Source organism: Chiloscyllium plagiosum, chromosome 36 (genome assembly GCF_004010195.1).
Source record: "Chiloscyllium plagiosum isolate BGI_BamShark_2017 chromosome 36, ASM401019v2, whole genome shotgun sequence".
Lineage (NCBI taxonomy): Eukaryota > Metazoa > Chordata > Chondrichthyes > Orectolobiformes > Hemiscylliidae > Chiloscyllium > Chiloscyllium plagiosum.
The window spans coordinates 22,929,937-22,952,408 of record NC_057745.1 but is presented as its reverse complement, the minus strand read 5'-3'; the positions used below and the strand labels follow the sequence as shown (position 1 = coordinate 22,952,408).

The following is a 22,472-nucleotide window of genomic DNA, read 5'->3' as shown; positions in this document are numbered from 1 at the left end:
GGCACTCCAAGGAAAACAGCCACAGCCTGTTCAGCCTTTCCCTATAGCTCAAACCATCCAACTCTGGCTATATCCTTGTAAAGCTTTTTTGAATCCTTTCAAGTTTCACAATATCCTAAAGTAGGGAGACCAGAATTGCATGCAATGTTCCAGCAGTGGTCTTACCAATGTCTTGCACAGCTGCAATATGACATTGTAACACCTAATCTCAATGCACTTCTTCACTATCCTGTCTACCAGCAACTCCACTTTCAAGGAACTATGAAACTGCACTCCAAGGTCTCTTTGTTCAGCAACACCCCGCAGAACCTTACCACTAAGTGTATAAGTCCTGCCCTGATTTGCTTTTCCAAAATGCAGCACCTAACAGTTATCTAAATTAAACTCCATCTGCCACTCCTCAGCCCATTGGCCCATTTGATCTGAAGTAACCTTACACTGAGGTAACCTTCTTCACTGTCCATAATACCTTCAATTTTGGTGTAATCTGCAAATTTGCTAACCATACCTCCTATGTTCACATCCAAATCATTTATAAAAATGACAAAAAGCAGAAAAAAATGTTGTCTTATCTCTGTTCAAAATGGGAGTTTTGAGTTGCTATCCGTGCAGTGCCTATGATGTTTCAGCTCCTCCCCTCCCCATTGAGACCCTTCATTTCACTATCAAGGTGTTCACTTTGGCCCCAGGCCCACCCCATAACTTTGGAAATTCCTATGCCCATGTTGACCGTATACCTACCCATGTCGAAACTACTGAAGATTTGAGGGGAAAATGTATATGTAGACTAGGCAGCCAGTTAAAGATTCTTCTTAAAGTCATCACTCATTAAAATTGCAGCTTTCTCACCACGAGCTTCTGATATTTTTCATTCTCTGTATTTTCCCATCTTCCTTTCCATTGTCCTGCTGAATGTTGATAAAGCAGATTTGTAATATTCACCTTCTATAAACACAACACATCAATTTAACATATATAAGTGTGCGATCACAAATAATGTTGGATTATGTTTGTTTGGATTAATGCTCATCTGAAATGGAAATGAATGGGAAAAGAGCATTGAAATTGTCTGTACGGAAAGGATTATGACTGATTATGATATTCATCTACTGAGATTGCACTGTACTTAGAGTCTGACTGAGATGGACTGTGAAGTGTAGAACTGACAAAAGCTCTATGGACTCACAAGTACATTAGGTAGGAAACCTCCATTGGGTTGAATAGTTCAATTACATGGCTGGTAATAGCCTAAGTTTAAACAATTACCACCTAAATATTAAAATACTGTTTTCTCTTTTAATTTATAGTTGACCTGCCACTTCCCGTGGGCTTCTGTGGTCCCAGAGTATGAATAGCTTGGCTGCTGAATAGTAGACCAAATGGCTCACACCTCAGTGATTGCAGTAAGCTTTAGAACTTACTAGATTCAAGCAATTTTAATGTGTGATGACTTTAAGAAGAATCTTTAACTGGCTGCCTAGTCTACATAAAATATTGATCTAGGGAGACAAAATCTTTATAATCACAGCACCTAGAAAGTAATAAGCGATTAATACACTTACACCAGGAAACGGGTATGCACTTCCAGTATTCCTCAAGAAATCCCTGAAGAACATTTGCTTGGATTATTTGATGTAAGAAATCTAGGGCCACGTCCTTTTCATTGGACTGACTTGCATTATGTTCTGGCAAAGTGTCATTTTTGTTGAATTTATTGAAGGGTTTCTCTCTGCAAGGTTTCCTCACTCAATCGTCCCCAAATTGTTTCATTAACTAGGAACATCACTCCTTTCATTAAATCTTAGTTTAACTCTCCCACTTGCCATAAGCAGAAGCACCCATCAACACTGGGATATTCCAGGATTACTAGCACTGCCGCCATCTTCAGAAGAAAGTAGTTCACCCGGTCAAACACTGGCAGTTTGGAGCTGCCTGTATGATTTGTGACTTTTGCCCCAGATATGGCAGGGGATAAGGGGAAATAAATGCCCCCCACATTATGGGCAGGGCTCTGCAGTTTCTGCTGGATGTCAACTTCCCACAGAACCGTCAGAGGAAGATGTATCAGACTCTGCCAATCTGGTCTGAGATTTCCACCCCAGGTCAGTATGGCCTTAGATGACCAGATAAATGTCCAGCATAGCCATCCAAAGATCAGTGACCTTCTCTGCTCTACCGGGGTAAGTGCCAACATCTTATCTCTGTCACCTCACACTCATACTATCTTTGCCATTGCACTCACCTTTCATTCATCCTCCACCTCTTCCATTATTGCCTGCAACACCTTCCCTCATTTGCTCTCACCCGGTCAGTTGCCCCACACTACTAGCCCTGCATCGTCTCATCCAGGTGGGTACTAAGGGAGTGATCATTAGAAAAGTGTATAACGGCCTTGAGATGTAGCCTGGTCCAATCCATGAGCTGATGCCTGTAAAAGAATGCAGAGTGTCCTTACAACATCATTCCAATTATAATTACCAGTGTATTCCACACTGCTACTTACTCGGAGATGTACCATGATGGCGCAGAGAGGTTAGCACGTGCCAGTAGTTTGAAGGAGCAAGCTGTTAGCTGAACCATCAGGTCCCCACTCTGACTGACATGTCAAGATTTCTAGGTGTCTAGTTTCTATCTGGTGAAATAGAAATCTGCCTAGCAATGAGGTGAGATTAGACAGTAATGAGAGGTAACAATCCCCGTGAAAAGGCATCTCGCTCCTCATTAGAGAGACTTTCATTTCGACATCTGAAACTCAGTTGGAAAATTCAACTTGTTGCTCCTGACATCGAGAATGGCCTCATTGGACTTTTCACATGATTCTCCCAAATTTTTGTCGTAGTCCACATCATTCTGAGCATGCAAAGATCCTGGGAAATGTTTTAATTTTAGTGAAAAGGTGTGCATGTGTCTTGGTGACATCCTTAACAACCACTTTTGCAGCTTTTCCAATTTAGTAACATCCTTCTGATAGCAAGGCAACCAGAATAGTATGTGTACTCCAAATGTGGCCTTACCATTGTCTTGTACAGCTGTAACATGATGGCCCAACACCTGTTTCAAGAATACTGACCTCCAAAAAAAAAGCAAAATCTTCCTGTGTACCAGGTATTTCTTCAACCAGTGCATAGACCCCCTTGCCTTATTGACTCCAGTTTTGATAGAGCTTCTTGATGGTACACATGATCTAAAGCGGCCTTGATGTCTCAGCCAGCTAATCCATCTCACCTCTGGAATTCAGCTGCTTTGTCCAGGTAGGTTCAGAGCAGTAGATTGCACTTTCCACCATCTTAACAGACCTGCCGAATATTTACAATACATTTGGTTTCCGAGCACCATCATGGCTGGTTTTATAACTCTACTGTATCTTTTCATACTTTCTCACCGAGAGTTGTGTGTGCAGTTTTGGTCTCCTTATCCCGGGAAAGATGTTATTGCACTCTCTCTATTGTAAGAAAAGGTTCACCAGACTTGTCCCCAGGATACCTATAAAGACACATTGGACAAACTGGGACTATATTCTTTAGCATTTCAAAGAATGAGGTGATCTCATCAAAGTCAACAAAAATCCTAAAGGGATAGACAGATTAAATGCAAATGAGAACATTTCCATGGTTGGGAACCGGGCACTATTTAAAAGTAAAGGGATCCAACTAAGACTTCTGTGAGGAAGTTTTATTTTTACTCAGAGGATCGTGAACCTTTGGAATTTTCTACCCTGGAAGGGCAGTGGGGACAGTTTTTGAGTATGTTTAGAGTATTAGTGTCATAGAGTCATACAACATGGGAACAGACTCTTCAGTCCAACACATTTATCCCAACCAAGTTTCCCAAACTAAAGTAGTCCTATTTGCCCATGCTTGGCTCATATCCTTCCAAACCTTTCCCATTCATCTACCTGTCTAAATGTCTTTTAAATGTTGTAACTGTACTTGCATCTACCACTTTCTCTATCTGGGCTATCCTTCACAACTGTGGCTTCTTGTGAATCACAATCTATCTCATCCCAATTTCCTGGGCGGAGATGAAAACCAAACAAAAACCCAGGGCAATGAGGAAAACAAAATCTGGAAAACAATCTCTGATCCTCTGCTTCAGGTTGTTGGGAACTGACCCTCTTTATGATGTGATTCTCCATCTCAGCTTGAAGCAGGTCCAGCTCTCGTTTGAAATAATTCAGTGAATCGACAGACACTACACCCGTGCCAGCAGTCTGTTTTTTTCAACAAACAAAACAGTTTCCTAATATTTAACTTACTATTGTGTTTACATAACTTGAGATTGTGAAACCTTATCCACCCCACCTATTGAATTGAAACAAAATATCCACACAGATAAAACTGAACATCTTACTAATCACAATCAAATGGGCTGGATTCAGTCAGTGTGGTAGAGGTCCAACTGTTGGCTGAGAAATATTAGTTGCTAAGATGACCATAGTCAGCTGTGTATTCATCATAGTCAGACTCATCTGCCTTTTTAATAATAATATGACTACCTGCTAGAATTGGATAGACCTTTGAAACACATAGTGCACAGTAGCACATAAACTATGCTCCCACTATATTTCTGTGTACGTTATTAACACACATTGATTAGCTTGAAATGAACTGAATAAAACATTATGCCAAATTAGTGCATTCAGCCTTTGTACACAAACGTTGTTGACAAGCGATCTTACACTAGAATCCCTAAATTGGTGCCAGACAACCTTTTTTTCAAATACAAAATTCTACAGAAGTTTTTACATTATGTGAGGATTGCCCTTCCACTGGCTGGACCTTAATGTATTGACACAATAAAGTAGCAACTCAAATAATCAGGCTGTTACTGGTTGCTTTTTGAACATACTACTTAATCAATAGATTTTCATAAAGTTGCTACACATGCCTACAAAGTTGAAAATTTCATTGAATAGTCACTTCTGAAGATCCTGAGCACTTCACATTCTTGAACAGAATTTCATGTCAGACTGAACCACAAGATAATGTTATTTCTCATTGTTTATGATACCACTCACCACTGTGCCTGCTTGTCCCCACTGGCTTCTGGTCTACCAATACCTCAACGTTAAAGTTCACATCCTTTCTGGAAATGGGATTGCCACTCTTTAATTCTCCAACTTTCTTCAATCCTCCAAGAACTCTGCTTTGCTCCACTTGCTACGTTTTGTGCAGTCCCGTCTTTTCCCGGTGCCCATGCCTTCAGCTGTCTGGGCTCTAATCTTTGGAATTTCTTCCACAAACCTGTCCTAACTTGTTCTCCTCACTTTGAGAATTTCATGAAAAGTTTAGAAAGCCTTTGCTCCTCTGTCCTAATGTGTGCTTCTTTGGCTTGATATGAATTTTAGTCTAATTCTCTACCTGCAAAGCATTTTGTGACACTTTATTTTGTTAAAGGTGCGACATAAATGTGAATTGCTCTAATTGCTGATTTACAAAACATTATGGCAGTAATTTCTCATCGTATTGAATGTTATTTGGAAAAAAACTTGTACGTAGAAACATTCATTCAGTGAAAAAGTGATGATATGTTGCTAAATCATTGTGAGTTTAAAATAAAGAACTTACCTTACTGGTAAGTGGTTCTTTCACACCCAAAATAGGACAATGAGAATGTATTTTCCATGCAACGTTAGCCAAGGACCAGACAAATTGATTGCACTACCAAAATAATCAGATGTACAAGACCCTGTGATTTAGCTCGATTAGAAACACAAGAAATGGGAAATGCCATCAAAGACCATAATCAGCTACCTTTCCACTGATTTGATCATAATTATCATTGAATAAGTACTTTCTGGGGAATTATTTTGTTCTTCATTTTGCAGAATTAGTTTAATAAGCATTTTGACAACACTGCATTGCAAATGCAGCATTTTCTCCTATAGACACTGTCAAGTCAGATTATAATCTAGCCCAGGAAATGGTGCCGATTTAATTTAACCTAATGGAGCAAATCTCAGCTGCTTTCTAGTAGAAACTATCATAATCAACTTAAAAACCTAACTTGATCCTGACATAATAGCTTTTGATGATTCAATAACCAAATGTACTGCCAAATGTAACAAAGGGTGAGAACAGAATCAGAAGGCAAATACAAAATGCTGTCAATGGTAGAAACCTGAAATAAGCCAGAATATGACATAAATACTTAACATGCCATGTGACATCTAGGGAGTGAGAAGCAGAGTTAATCTTTCAGGTCATGACCTTTCTGTTCTGATGAATGGTTATCACAACGGTTTCTGTTTTTATCTCAGAATCAGAAACAGTCAGTTTTTGGAGTGGTCTGAATTGGTTGTTAACTCAGGCAGTTAAGGAAGGTCCACTTCCCTGACCCAGATGGAGGAGAAAGATCACTCAGTATTTCTCACTTTGAAATCTGTTAAGTAGCAGTACTGGAAATTGTCAAACGTTGACAGAATTAGCTAGACTTGAGTCTGATTCATCTGTGTTTGTTGCCCACTGAGATTCAAACATTCCTTAATATAACACAGAACATTAATTTAACTTGTTTGGTATAAGTGGGGATGGGGTGTGTAAAATATATTGATGTTTTCTATCAGCTTGAATCATATTGAATGGCGGAGAAGGCATGATGGACTGAATGGCCTACTCCTGTTCCTGTGTCTAATATTTATGATTGACGAATGCAAGGAATAACATCAAAGTGATATACAATATGAGATAAGAAGAACATACTCAGAGTAGACAGGTACAGAGAGAAATGGGACAGGAGTTTAGGATGAGACTTGGGGAAGAGTTAAGGTGGAATGAGGTCTGGGGTGAGAAAAGGCTGAAAGATTCTTGATAGAAAGGAAGAGGCTTTGAAGGGGGAGAGGGGTAGGGGTTAACTGGGGTATTGGATAAAAATGAAAAAAGGTGCAAGGAGTGTGGGGAAGGCTGGAAGGGATGAAACTGAGAGAAACAGAGGAAGGAAGACTGAAGAGAGAGAAGGTGGGGAGGGAAGGATTCTGAAAATGGAAAAAGAGAGGCAGCCTAGAAGGAAGGAGAACAGTTTTAAACATGTCAACAAAGGAATAATCAGCTGACTAGGAACAAAGAAAATGTGAAATTCTGTAATTTTGAGTTCTTTCAAAACAAATGTGGCATCTCTAACTTAAGGATGCATATGTGCAAAAGCTATGTGAAAAATTGTAGCTCAATGGAGCTCAATACCCTAATCCCACTGTCCTGCTAAATCCCTTGATCCGTTTTAGCCACAAGAGCTAGATCTACCTCCTGCTTGAAAACTTATAATGTTGTGGCTTTAACCACTTTCCGTGGTAGTGACTTCAATGGGCTCACCACTCTCTGGATGAAGAAATTTCTGTTCATCTCAGTACTGAAAGGTTTGTCCTTTATCTTGAAACTATGACCCCTGATTCGGGACTCCCCTTGCATCGGGAACATCTTCCTCCATCTAACCTGTCTAGTCCTGTTAGAATTTTATGCCCCCCTCAGTCTTCTGAACTCTAGTGAATACGAGACTAATCAACTCAATCACTCCTCATTCGTTAGTCCTGCTATCCAAGGAATCAATTTGGTGAACCTTTGTGGCACACTGCCTCTGTAGCAAGAACGTGCTTCCTCAGATAATGAGACCAAAACTGCACTCAATATTCAGGTGTGGCCTCACCATTGCCAGTATAACTGCAGCAAAACAGTTCCTGTACTCAAATCCTTTTCGTTCTCAAGGCCAACACATAGTTTGCCTCCTTTACTGCCATCCCTGTGCACTTATTTTCAGTGACTGGTATTTGAGGACATCCAGTTCTTGTTCAACATTCCCTTTCTCCATTTATAGTCATTCAAATAATAATGACCCTTCCCATTTTTGCTACGAAAGTGGATAACATACCATGCATTTGCCCACTCAGCCTTCTACTGCAATGCACGCTGAGTTAATTGTTAATTGAATTTGAGATTGAGATCTGCTGTAAAAGGAGTAGGAACTGACTGGTTAAGGTTCTCCAGCCTTCTGCAATATAATGGAACCACAGCAGTTGTGACCTCACCAGTCTATGGAAAGTGTGTTTAGCATAATGGCTTTTTTGTGGGTAGGAGTGTGGTGCTGGAAAAGCACAGCTGGTCAGGCAGCATCCGAGGAGCAGGAGAATCAACGTTTTGGGCATAAGTCCTTCATCAGGAATGAGGCTTGTGGTCCGGGTGGCTGAGAGATAAATAGGAGGGGGCTGGGGCTGGGGGGGGGAGTAGCTGTGAATATGATAGGTACATGAAGTTGGGGATGAAGGTGATAGGTTGGAGAGGTGGGTGGAATGGATAGATGGGAAAGGCGATGGACAGGTCAAGAGGGCGGTGCCAATTTGGAGGTTTGGGACTGGGATAATGTGGGGGTGGGGGTGGGGGTGGGGGGGCTGAGGAAACTGGTGAAATCCACATCAATCCCGTGTGGTTGTAAGGTCCCAACGCGGAAGATGATGCGTTTTTCCTACAGGCCTCAGGTGGTTAAGGTTTGTCGATGGAGGAGGCCCAGGACCCACATGTCATTGCCGGAATGGGAGAAGGAGTTGACGTATTCAGCCACAGGGTGGTTAAGTTGGTTAGTGTGGGTGTCCCAGAGATGTTCCCTGAAACAATCTGCAAGTTGGCGTCTAGTCTCCCTGATGTAGTGGAGACCACATCAGGTGCAATGGATATAGTAGATGACATTGGTGGAGGTGCAGGTAACTTTCTGTCAAAGGTGGAAGGATCCTTTCAGGCCTCGGGGCTGGGGGGGAAGGTAGCTGAGAATGCGATAGGGTGCAGCGGATGGATGGGAAAAGCATTTATCTCTCAGCCTCCCCCCCGGCCCACAAGCCTCATCCCTCATGAAGAACTTATACCTGAAATGTCCATTCTCCTGCTCCTCGGGTGCTGCCTGACCAGCTGCACTTTTCTAGTGCCACACTCTCAAATCAGATTAGATTCCCTACAGTGTGGAAACCAGTCCACACCGACCCTCCGGAGAGTAACCCACCCAGACCCATTTCCCTCTGAATGATGCACCTAACACTATGGGCAATTTAGCATGGCCAATTCAGCTGACCTGCTTTGGACTGTGGGAGGAAACCCACGCAGACACGGGGAGAAAGGGCAAACTCCACACAGATAGTTGCCCAAGGCTGGAATCGAACCTGAGATCTTGGTGCTATGAGGCAGCAATGCTAACCACTGGGCCACCATGCCGCCCTAATTGCCAGCATCTGCAGTCCTCACTTTCTCCATAAAGGTTCTAGCATCACCTCTTGGGTAAATGGGAAGCAGTCAAGCAGGAAACGGGAGAGGATGGTTGATCGGAGGGCGAGATTTTCTTTCAATTCATTCAGTGAATATGGCTGGATGACAGTGGTGACTTTCTTTGTATTCATTCTTGGGACGTGGGTGTAACTGGCTTGACCAGCATTTTTTTGCCCATTCCCAATTGCTGTCTGAGCTGACTGACTTGTTATGGCAACTTCAGAGGGCATTTGAGAGGCATCCTGAGGTTTAGAGTGACATGTGGATCAGGACAGACAGTAACGACAGATTTCCTTCTCTTGAGGGCATGGGTGAACCAGGTCGGCTTTACAACAATCAACAATGGTTACATTGTCACTGTTAGGTTAGCTTTTTATTCCAGATGTACTTTGATTAAGATTTCTGCATCTGCCAAAGTGGGATATAAGCCCATGTTAGCATTAGCCTCAGTCTCTGGATTACCAGTTCAGTGACATTGGCTCAGAGCAAGGATGGTATTGCAGTGGAATCTATGTCGGCCTTTTATTTGCCTGCACACAGGTCCTGATTCCTGTTTCAGATGTGATTACTGCAAGGTGATATTTTTGCACTTTTCGCACTCCAATGGGCAGTACACCCCAGAGTCCGTGATGAGCGTGCATTTCTTACCTCGCATACCTGGCTTTGAAGGCTGCATATAGTCTGAAAGTGGGCCAGATTTCTAGGTCAATTATTTCAGGAGAGAACACTACGGAGGGAAAGAAAAAAAATGGAAGATTGCTGAATTTTCTGCTCTCTCCAGTGACTGCGCTGGTAAATATGACAATTCAGCACTATTTGCTGTATGTGCATTCTTCCAAAATGTCAGGCTCTGAAACAGGAAAGTAGTTTTTTTGATTAGATTAGATTACCTACAGTGTGGAAACTGGCCCTTCAGCCCAACAAGTCCACACTGACCCTCTGAAGAGTAACCCACCCAGATCCATTCACCTACTCCCTACTAAAATGCACCTATCACTATGGGCAATTTGGCATGGCCAATTCACCTGGCCTGCACATCTTTGGACTGTGGGAGGAAACCAGAACACCTGGAGGAAACCCACGCAGACACGGGGAGAACGTGCAAACTCCACACAGACAGTCACCCGAGGCTGGAATCAAACCCGGGTCCCAGGCGCTGCAAGGCAGCAGTGCTAGCCACTGTGCCACCCACAGTTATGACAATAGTATATTGTAAACATTAATTTAGCAATGTGGTGAGAGTTCTTGTACACACTCAGTGTGTATCTAGGCTCCCACCTTCTCTTGCCAAGTTCAGATGGCATGTTGGATTCAGTTGAATAAAAGTTTGCTGAGATACAGAACTAGGTCAGCACTCAGCACAGCAAGAGACAAGCCATTGGGATCCTGCCCAAAAATACTTGCTTAAGATCGTTCCCAGCAAGTTCTGTTCTGGGCACTATTCTGTTCTGTACTAACTATTGGAAGATAAAAGTTTAATAAGAGGACATAATTACTGTAACTCATTTTTCTCTTTATCTTTTGCAAGGTAGCTGTGAGACAGCTGAAGCAGTAAAACTCTGACCTGTCTTTTGATCGCAGGAGAAAAGTAAGTCCTTGAGGTTGGAAATTTCCCTTCAATGCAACTGAAGTTTTCTGCTACAATGCACTGCTCTCAACCTCATCATCTCTTCATTAGCTTTGACCCCTTTGATGAGACTCTTGTTGGTCTTCAACAGTCTTTCCCCAATATTTCAGAGCAAATGAACACAAGATCTGTGGGCAGCACGGTGGCTCAGTGGTTAGCACTGTTGCCTCACAGCGCCAGAGACCTGGATTCAATTCCCGCCTGTGTGGAGTTTGCACTTTCTCCCCGTGTCTGCGTGGGTTTCCTCCGGGTGCTCCGGTTTTCCCCCACAGTCCAAAAATGTGCAGGTTAGGTGAATTGGCCATGCTAAACTGCCCGTAGTGTTAGGTGAAGGGGTAAATGTAGGGAAATGGGTGGGTTACGCTTAGGCAGATCGGTGTGGACTTGTTGGGCCGAAGGGCCTGTTTCCATACTGTAAGTAATCTTATCTAATCTAATCTCCACTACCGGCAGCCTGATAGTGGAGGTTGGATTATTGTTCCCAAGGCAGAGATAGTGGAGGTTGGATTATTGTTCCCAAGGCAGATAGCTTGATTCGTGAAATTTCCTGACCAACCTCGATGAAAAGTGCGACCGAACGTGCAATCTTCACTCCTTCTCCAGAATGACTCTGGAAGCAGAGTGTAGACACCAACCAGGGTCTGGTGAGCACTAAATGGGTTTAGAGAAGTTCTGAGGAAGGGTCCCTCAACCCGAAACATTAACTCTGATTTATCTCCATAGATGCTGCCAGGCCTGCTGAGCTTTACCAGCAATTTTTTTGTTTTTGTTATAGAAGGTCAGTCTCATTTTATGGGAATCTCAGTGATTTTACAACAATATTAGGCCCTTTAAATCTCACCTCTAACATTCCTTCATCCCACCTGATCCCCATAGCACAGTCACCACTTCCCAATGCCCTACCACGCCCCATGCCTCTTCATATGTCCATGTCAGTTCCATAATTACTCACACATCACCCACCATGTCACATCTCAGGAACTATCAATCCTTCCAATACTAAGTCGTACCCTTGTTCTCAGAAAAGGATGCACAGTTCACAGTCTGGTAAAGATGCCTATTTTGCATTCGAGGCATTAAAAGACTGCAGAGATGCTTAAAAGCACATCCTATCACAAATTAATAATCTTGTGAAATGGAGCAATGGAAAAGCAAACAAATATTATCACATGTAAATTATAATTATTCAGCATACGATAAATATTTGTTTTAAGTATGGTTTGTTTTTTTCTAATTCATTCATGAAATGTTGGCATTTGTTGGCTCTAACAGCGTTTATTTTCCATATTGCCTTAGAGAGGTCGGTAGTGAGCTGCCTTCCTGAACTGCTACAGTCCCTTTAGATGTAAGCAGACCCATGATGCTTTGAGGAAGAGATTTCCAGGATTTGGACCCAGTAGGAATGAAGGAATGATGAGCTGGTTGCAAATCAGAATGTATATGGCTTGGAGGGGAACTTGGGGTTGATTGTGTTTCTACAAGGATGTTGCCAGGGTTGGAGGATCTGAGCTACAGGGAGAGGCTGAACAGGCTGGGGCTGTTTTCCCTGGAGCGTCGGACGCTGAGGGGTGATCTTAATAGAGGTTTACAAAATTTTGAGGGGCATGGATAGGATAAATAGACAAAGTCTTTTCCCTGGGGTCAGGGAGTCCAGAACTAGAGGGCAGAGTTGAGAGGGGAAAGATGTAAAAGAGACCCAAGGGGCAACTTTTTCACGCAGAGGGTGGTAAGTGTATGGAATGAGCTGCCAGAGAATATGATGGAGGCTGGTACAATTGCAACATTTAAGAGGCATTTGGATGGGTATATGAATAGGAAGGGTTTGGAGGGATATAGGCTGGGTGCTGGCAGGTGGGACTAGATTGGGTTGGGATATCTGGTCGGCATGGACGGGTTGGACCGAAGGGTTTGTTTCCATGCTGCACATCTCTATGACTCTATGACATAGCTGCTGTACTTGTCCTTCTGTATGGTAAAAGTGCTATTGTAGGATGTTTTGTAAGGTATAGAAGTGTATATTGTGGGTGGTACACACCGCTGCCACAATGCTTTAGTGGTGAAGGTATGGAATTCTTAGTCTCTGGCCTGCCCTTGTAGAGACAATATTTATATGGCTAATTCCATTTCAAGTACAGTTTGTGGTCAATGGAAAGCCCTAGGATGTTGACAGTCTGGAGGTGATTTACTAAGTGTAGATCGCTAGCCTCTGACCTGCCCTTTTAGCCACTATTCAACTAGTCAAGTTCAGTTTCTTGGATGTTGATATTGAGGGTTTCAATGGGGATTGATAGTCAAGGCTGATGATTAGATTGTCTCTTATGGAGATGATCATTGCTTGGCATTTGTGTGGTGTGAATACTATTTGCCACTTTTCAGCATAAGCTTGGATTTTGCCCAGGTCTTGTTGTATTTGGACAGAGTTTGCTTCAGTATGTGAGGAGTCATCTTGAACATTGTGCATTCATCAGTGAAGATTGCTCACAACTTCTGTGGAAGAAAAAATAAGTTGAAGATGGTTGGACTTAGGACATTAACCTGAAGAATTCCTGCAGTGGTATCCTGGAGTTAGAATGATTGATCTCTAACAGCTACAACCATGTTCCTTCATGCCAGATATGACTCCAATGAGCAGGGAGCTTTCTTTGATTCCAATTCTCTCCAGTTTTTCTAGGGCTCCTTGATGCAACACTCAGTTAAATGCAGCCCTGATATCAAGCATAGTCACTCTCTCCCCCCACCTCATCCCAGATCCAACCCCTCCAACTCGGCACCACCCTCTTTACTTGTCCTACCTATCCATCTTCTTTCCCACCTATCCTGCTCCACCCTCCTCTCCAAACTATCACTATGTCCTCTCACCTGCATCTACCACCTTCCCAGCTATCTTCCCCCACCCCAATTCCCACCCTCCTATTTATCTCTCAGCCCTCTTCCCTCCACAATCCCAATGAATGGCTTATGCCCAAAAGGTCAATCCTCCTGCTCCTCAGATGCTGGCCCGACCAGCTGTGCTTTTCCAGTGCCACACTTTTCAACTCTGACCTCCAGCATCTGCAGTCATCACTTTCTCTTAGCCACTATTACTTCACCTCTGGAGTTCAGCTCTTTTGTCCATTTTTGAGCCAAGACTATAACGAGGTCAGGAGTTGAGGTCCCTAGACTGAACCCAAACTGAGTGTCAGGTAGCCGGTTATTCCTTTACAAGTGCTGCTTGATAGCACTGTCAACAATTCCTTCTGTCACTTTGCTAATGATTGAGAATAGATTAGGTGGCTCAGTGGTTAGCACTGCTGCCTCACAGCACCAGGGCCCCAGGTTTGATTCCAGCCTCGGGTAACTGTGAGTGTGGAGTTTTCACATTCTCCTGTATCTGCGTGGGTTTCCTCCAAGTGCTCCAGTTTCCTCCCACAGTCCAAAGATGTGCAGGTTAGATGAATTGGCCATGCTAAATTGCCCATAGTGCTAGGTGCATTAGTCCGAGGGAGATGGGTCTGGGTGGGTTACTGTTCGGAGGGTCAGTGTGGACTGGTTGGACCAAAGGGCCTGTTTCCACACTGTAGGGAATCTAAACATCTAATCAAACTGATAGGATGCTAACTGAATTGGATTTTTCTTGCTTTTTGCTGATAGGACATACCTGGGCAACTTTCCTCATTAGAAGAAAGCACTTTCAGCACTTCCTGTTTTTGCTTCAATTTTTCTCATGGTAAGGGTGATGCCAGTGGTATAACTGTACTGAAACAGCTTGACCAGGACTGCGGCCGGCTCAGGATCAAACACCTTCAGTACCATTGGCAGACTGTTCTCACGGCCCATAGCCCTTACCATTTCCAGTGTCTTCAACCATTTCCTGATGTCACACACAGAGTGAATCAAATTGGTTAAAGATTGATATCTATGATGCTGGGGATCTCAGAAGGAAGCAAAATGTATCTGTATTAAAAGTCATTAGAGATTAAAAAAAAGTTACCATGGGATTTTAATAACTTATGACAAAATTATACATGATTAGTAAGCAAAACATTAAGAATATAAAACACCAAAAAGCTGAAAATACTAGGGATATCATAGATAACACTGCAAACTGCATTCAAAAAATGTCACAAAACTCAGTAAATTTGTCATTCTTTGGCTATTATATTCTACACTAACATTACCAAAATAAAGTATTCTGAATACACACCTGAAATTGCTTCATAAGAAATTCTTCCCTCTATGTCAATCGTAATGTTCATCATTTGAACAGATTAACATTAACCTCTCTTAATCTGCAGTCCCCACCTGCTTCAAAAAAGACTATCATTATCCCAGTGCCAAAGAAACATTGTGCAGTATGCCTCAATGACTACCACCTGGTGGCTCTGACTTCCATAATTATGAAGTGCTTCAAGAGGTTAGTCATGGCTCACATCAACTCCAGCCTAACAGGTTGCCTTGATCCTTTGCAATTTGCCTAACAGTGCAACAGGTCCATGGCAGACACCATCTCCCTGGCCATACACTCATCCCTGGAACATCTGGATAACAAGGACACCTACGTCAGGTTCCTACTTACTGACTACAAATCTGCCTTGAACACCATAATTCCAAACAAACTCAACACCAAACTCCAAGACCTGGGTCTCAGCTCCCCACTCTGTAACTGGATCTTTGACTTCCTGATCCATAGACTGTAATCAGCAAGAATAGGCAACAGCATTTCCTCCACTAAATCCTCAACACCGGTGCCCTGCAAACTTGCGTACTTGGATACCTACCATACTCCTTATGCACTTACAACTGTATGGCCAAACTCCACCCCCAAATCCATTTTCAAGTTTGCTGACAATACCACCATTGTAGGTTGGATCTCAAAAAAAAGACAAGACAGAATACAGGAAAGAGATTGAGTCTAAAGACAACAGTCCCTCAATCAATATCAGCAAAACAAAGGAACTGGTCATTGACTTCAGGAAGCAGAATGGAGGGCACAGTCCTGCCTGCATCAATGGTGCTGAGGTGAAGAAGGTCAAAAGCATCAAGTTACTGGGAGTGATGATCCCTCACAATCGGTCCTGGTCCACCCATATTGACATGATGGTCAAGAAAGCACAATGCCTCTACTTCCTCAGGAAATCAAGGAAATTCATCATGTCCACAGACACTCTTATCAAGCTTTATAAATGCAGCATAGAAAGCATCCCATCTGGATACACCACAGCTCAGCATGGCAACTGGTCTATAGAAACTAGTGTTTCCCAAGACTGCAAGAAACTCCAGAGAGTCATCAGCATAGCCCAGTCCATCACACAAACCAGCCTTGCACCATTGGCTCCATCTATACTTCCCGCTGCCTTGGGAGGGTATCTGAACATAATCAAAAGAACTCTCTCAACTTGGTTATACTCTCTTCCACCATCTTCCATCAGACAGAAGATACAGAAATTTGATATACTTACGAACAGATTCAAGAACAGATTTGACCCCACTATAATCAGACTTCTGAATGGACCTCTGAAATGGTCATTCTAATCTCTCTCCCTGCACCTTCCCTATGGCTGTAAGTCTGTATGCTGCACTCTGTTCTGCTACCCTGATGCACCTTGCATGGTACAATCTGCCTGTCTTGCAGGCAAAACAACATTTTTCACTGTATATTAGTACATATGGTAACAATAATACAATCTCATTTAAGCTTGATTGCCTTTCTTCTGCTATGTATTCATGCTCTGTTGTCCACAACATCATTTCAGCATCAGTGTTTAATAATATTTTAAACCCACTCCAAAACTAAAACTCTGAGCATAATGTAAATTCACACAGTTTTCCTAAACATATTCCCACATTTGAATATCTATAGGCACTACCTATGCAAGAAAGAAACAGTTTAAATTCCTCTAAAATCTTATATTTGCTTTTCAATATGACAAAGTTAAATGATAACATTCCTGCATGACAGAAGTCACACAGATATGAAGAAAAACTTGGATTGAAAAGAAAGTAGAGGAATCAGACTAAAGAAAAAATGATTTTCTTTTCAAATAAATCCAACTCCAATTTTTATTTGTGCTAAATATTTAACAATTTGTAAAGTGTGTCACTTCCTTAAGCATATCAACTGTGGATGCTATTGAAGGTCGTTATGAAAAATCATGCTACGTCATCTAACACATGTAATCTGGATCAACACCCCAGATGACATTATGCAAAACCTTTTTAAGAGTGGAAGGCAAGCTTTTGGCCTTTGTTCCAGCCCCAACATAGATGCTCTAACACAATAAACTGCTTTGTGCAGGTTTGTTCAGACCTTTGAATTGAGGACTCTGCTGTAACTAAGCCTCCGTCTGTAAAATGGATTGAACAGCAGTTAAGCACAACAGCAAGAAAGCTTCCCTTTCAGTCCAACCACATATAACATTTCTATTGGAATTACTTGCTAAAATTATCTGTATGTATAACAACAGGTGAAAACTACACTAAGTATTAAGTCCTGGCAGCTAGCAACTACCTGTAATCTAATATGGTCTTGTGTTCCAAATAGGAGCTATTTGCTCTGTCTATATACCCACCAAACTCAATGCTCTTGTTTAAATTCGAACTGCAGAACTTGTACTGAAACTCTGCACTTATAAATGGCTCTTTGTGCAACATTGCTGACTGCTTCTCTTTTCAGAACAGGCACAGGCGATAAAGTTTTGTGCATTTATTTTTAAAAGCAAGACTCACTCACTAGTGGCCCTTTCTCCTGCAGGGTCAGTGATCATTGTACCTGCAGCAAACTACAAGACAGAGAAGTTGGTGTGAATTGAATGCCTGCTTGTGCTGTCATCACCTTCCAATTAGCTGCAGTTGATTGCAGTATTTGATGAAAGAACATGTCGGCAGGTGAAGTGAAGTGTCTGAAAGGTGCTCCAGCCAGGCAGACCTGTTTAATGCAATGGACTTACCCCACCTGTCAAACGGCCAAATCAGATTACTTGGAAGACTGACAATTGGCTGGTTTTAAACCTAACAATAATTTCACAACTGAAACAGCAGTGTAACATCTGACCACAATTTGCCCCGACCTGACATCCTGGATACAATAATTATTCCTAGCAACCAATGAGTTTAGTGTAATAATGTTAACAGAATAATCTTTATTTTTGGTTCCAGACTGCAGTTTAAACAAAATTCTTTTCAAGTCATTACAAAGACTACGTAAATCCTACATCATCTCGCAGTATAAGGTTTACTGAGACAACCTCTATTGAAGGCTTAATTTAACTGGAGTAATTTAAGAACAGCTCCTTTATTACACGATTGAGCGAGGCATCATGGTATCAGCATTTCTGAACACATGAGGAGGAGCTTTTGTTATTGGTTCAGTTCAGTTTCTCTTTCTCTGAAGAAATACACCTGACCAGTATGCAAATGCAGGATGATTAATGGGAAAATAGTCAGACCTTTTTGTACCTTACCAACCATCCTCTGTCAGGATTTCTTGGACCATTTATCAAGTAGCATTGCATGATTTCAGTCAGACTGATTAAGTTAGAAACATTGTAGGACAGATTTCAAAAACGCCCCTGGCATAAATAAAATAATCCTTCACTATTTTATTATTTACATTAACCATATGGTTTTATATTGGCCCAAACAGCAGAGTACCTTATATGTATATATTTTATGCACACATGTTTATATGTACCTTATATTTTTGAATATCAAAAATTGAAAATTATCACAAAATGTAATTTAATATCACATCATATAATATAATCTCAGAATCTAACATATTTTCTGTTAAGAGTAGAAACCATGATATTGCTTTGCATGAAGTATAAAGACATCCCTATTTTCCAAGCCATTTGAAAAAATATTCTTGACTCTCAGATAACTGAAACTTCCAGTTTATTACTGCCCACCACAAAAGCCATAATAGCAAAAGAAAAGGTAAAATTGGAATACTATAAGAAATGCAATCATTATTATAAAGCATGTGTTGCTGTCCCATAATACATTGCAAATTGCGAACAATATAAGTTAGCTGTTATTTCCTGGTGGTGAGTCTAAAAGCTAAAACAGAAAATACTCAAAGCGATTGCATAAAAAAAATTTTCGAACACTGAACGTAGGCACACTCACACATTAAAGCTTCGAGATTACCATTCTCAGAGTCTACCAGAAAAGTGACAGACAGCAACAAAATGGGTGTCATTTCAAGGCTGTAATCTCATCTCACAGTTCAGATGACAGTTACAGAATGCATAAGCTTTTAACTCAGTTCATAATGTCACCTGACCCTTGATGAGATCACTGCATTATAAGAATGCACAGATATTAAATATTGTCTGTAGGATATGTAAGTTAATCAACTGGAATCTAAATATTTGCCCAGTAGTAAGATATTTTTACAGGAATTATGTGGCTTTATTATTGTCTTATCCATTATTTTCTTTATTTATAATAGTACTTTACACACATTTTCTAAATTCTTTAACCTTTTCATGACTCCACAAGCTAAATGTCCTCACTGGACTATACAGAGGAGGCAGGTCATGGGCAGCGTTTGACCAGAGCTGCATTTGGTGATCACATTTGGTGATGGTGGCTGTCTCTCGATTCAAGGTTGGTATCCATTCAGGGTTGTAGGTTTCTACCATGGATCGCTATGTGACTGGACGCAGAACCCTCAACATGGGGGAGAGGCAGGACATGCCAGGAGTGAGTGGGATCCAGAGTGCAGGATTTTTTTACCTTTCCTTTTCTCCTCTGCCACCACTCTGCCTCACCATTCAGGCTTTAGGACTTGAAGTGTGATGCTACTTGATTGGCAAGTTGTTGCCAATTTGCAGGATTGCCAGCAAGCTCCTCCCAGTCATTAATGTTAGTGCCATTGTGCTTCAAGAAGGCCTTCAGAGTCTCTTTGAAGTGTTTTCGTTGTCCTTCTCTGGAATATAAGCCACTTGAGAGTTGACAAAATAGGACCTGGTAGGGAAGATATTTTTCAACTATTAAGATACAGTGTTCAGTCTATCAAAGAGTTGCTTTTGCTGGTGTTTCCCCGAATGCTTATGGAGCTGGGTTTCAAGAAGGACACAGGTATTTACTAATCATCCATCCATTTAATACAAAGAATACAAGGAAGCAGTGCAAGTGCTTTTACGTGTTGTTAATACAAAGGGTGAGTCCCACTGCAGTCTAGGAATATGATAACAACAACTGCTTTCTGGTCTCAGACCTTTCTTGACTTACAGAGGACTTTGTTGTCTCACATTTCCTACTGTAGTTGGTAGAAGTCTGAGCTGGTGCAGTTGTTCCAGTAATAAACTTGCCAACCTTAACGGCACTGAAATGGTCATTGGATAGGCATATGGACGAGAATGGAATTGTGTAGGTTAGATGGGCTTCAGATTGGCTCCACAGGTTGACGCAACATTAAGGGCTGAAGGGCCTGTACTGTGCTGTAATGTTCTATGTTAATATATCTCCTCATCACTGGTGGGTTTTGAGAGATGGGTTTGTCATGGTTTGCAAATTTTTTTTAGATTAGATTAGATTCCCTACAGTGTGGAAACAGGCCCTTCAGCCCAACCAGTCCACACCGACCCTCCGAAGAGTAACCCACCCAGACCCATTTCCCTCTAATTGATGCACCTAACACTATGGGCAATTTAGCATGACCAATTCACCTGACCTGCACACCTTTGGACTGTGGGAGGAAACCCACGCAGACATGGGGGAATGTGAAAACTCCACACTGACAGTTGCCCGAGGCTGGAATCGAACCTGGGACCCTGGTGCTGTGAGGCAGCAGTGCTAACCACTGAGCCACCATGCTGCCCCTATTGTTCAATGTAATTCTCTCCTTCAGCATAAATTTGGATAACAATATGTTGTATGTGCAGCTAAGCTGCATCTACACCTCAGCCTGTGTTAGGCGTCCCGTCACCATCTTCACAGTATAGGGATCTACAGGGCATAGTCTGGTGTGGCAGCAGAAAAACCTCTTTTAGGTTTAACTAGAAGAGGTTCCTGAACTAATAAATAGTCTGTGAGTTATGTGTTTGACCAATGTGTTAGACATTGTAACAGAGAATATGATGAAGAATTGGGATTTTAGCTCTTCTTCCTGCAAGGTCCAAAGCTATTTTCCCATCGAGTCCATATTACAGCCCCAAAGCGGGTGGCTCCCACAGCGTTCATCAACCCTTTCAGACCTTTTCAAACACATATACATCACTTGCCAAACTTTAGTTTATACCCCACTATTAATATTATACATTTGTGCATATTTTTACATTTCCGACTACACCATCTCCCTCAGAACAAGTCTCTGACTTTAAAATTGCACAGTCTGGAGATTTTGCTATTCTCCTTGAACGTGTTTTATTCACATTTGGAAGACTGGAAGTTTGCTGGACTGAGAACAGTTGTCTTTGATTTTCTTCCTGAAAGTCTGAGGGGAAATTGGGCGAGAATGTAAGGTTATAATAGGCACAGATACAATGGGCCAAAGGGCCTTTATCTGTACTGTAGATCTCTATGACTCTATCTGTAGCTTCCTTTTGCAGTGACATTCCTTCATGGTTTTCTTGGACCATTGATCAAGTAACATTGCAATATTTCAGTTTGGTGGTGGTGAAGACTATCGACAAGGAGATAAGGTTCCTACAGTTCCTTTATATAACTCCTTCTGCTGTGCAATAAATACATTATTGCTGCATGTCTGCAGCTCCTGAGATAACTGTACCTTTCTTGTTCAGATTTCTTATCCACACTTGTTTTTCCTCATTCAAATTTGTCATAGTTTCATGGGGATAAATGTGGAATCAACTTCTTTGGTAGAATAGGGACTAAGTTTTCAACTTTCTGCCCATCAGCAAATCCGATGATGATAAACCATTTGGAATGGGGTGGATCTATCATTTAGCAATGCAGCAGAGAGGTCTGAATTTTTCTACAAAAGCCACTTGACTGTGTTAACTCAATTCTCAGATTGTGTGTATCTCAGTAAGTATATGTTACGTTCAATTCCAGAACTAGCTACAAATTGGCAAACTATGACCTCTTGTCCAAAGCAACTACATAAAGGATATCATGTAATGCAAATATCTCATGCAAGAATTAGATAAGTGCATTCCATTAAAGGAAGAGGGATCTTTCTGGGTATATACAGACATAATGGTTTAGCGTCTTTCATGAGTATGATGCCATATTCAGTATTGAACTTCCCAAAACTTTAATAATGATCATTCTTAAATTTTGCCACATAATATCTTCAACATAATGAAGCTGGTGGAGAGAAGACATGCATTCCTACTCAAAAGTGAGAATTCTTGATGGTAAAGTATGTGTGGGTTTTCTATTATTTGACATCTTTTATACTGGACAGTGGCTTGTAGCACATCATTAAGAACTATGTCTCTTAGAGTCATAGAGATGTACAGCATGGAAACAGACCCTTCGGTCCAACTCGTCCATGCCGACCAGACATCCCAACCCAATCTAGTCCCACCTGCCACACCCAGCCCATATCCCTCCAAACCCTTCCTATTCATATACCCATCCAAATGTCTCTTAAATGTTGCAATTATACCAGCCTCCATCACATCCTCTGGCAGCTCATTCCATACACGTACCAC

The 22,472-nt window shown here is 41.8% G+C and overlaps 1 long non-coding RNA gene across 1 annotated transcript; it reads right to left on the bottom strand.

Moving 5' to 3' along the window:
- Nucleotides 1-751: 751 nt before the first annotated feature.
- Nucleotides 752-17,677, bottom strand: LOC122540830. Its single transcript, XR_006309430.1, has 5 exons — nt 17,576-17,677; nt 3,383-3,483; nt 3,226-3,296; nt 2,243-2,428; nt 752-908 (listed from the first exon to the last, which is right to left on the bottom strand). It is a non-coding gene; the product is annotated as an uncharacterized LOC122540830 (long non-coding RNA).
- Nucleotides 17,678-22,472: the final 4,795 nt, after the last annotated feature.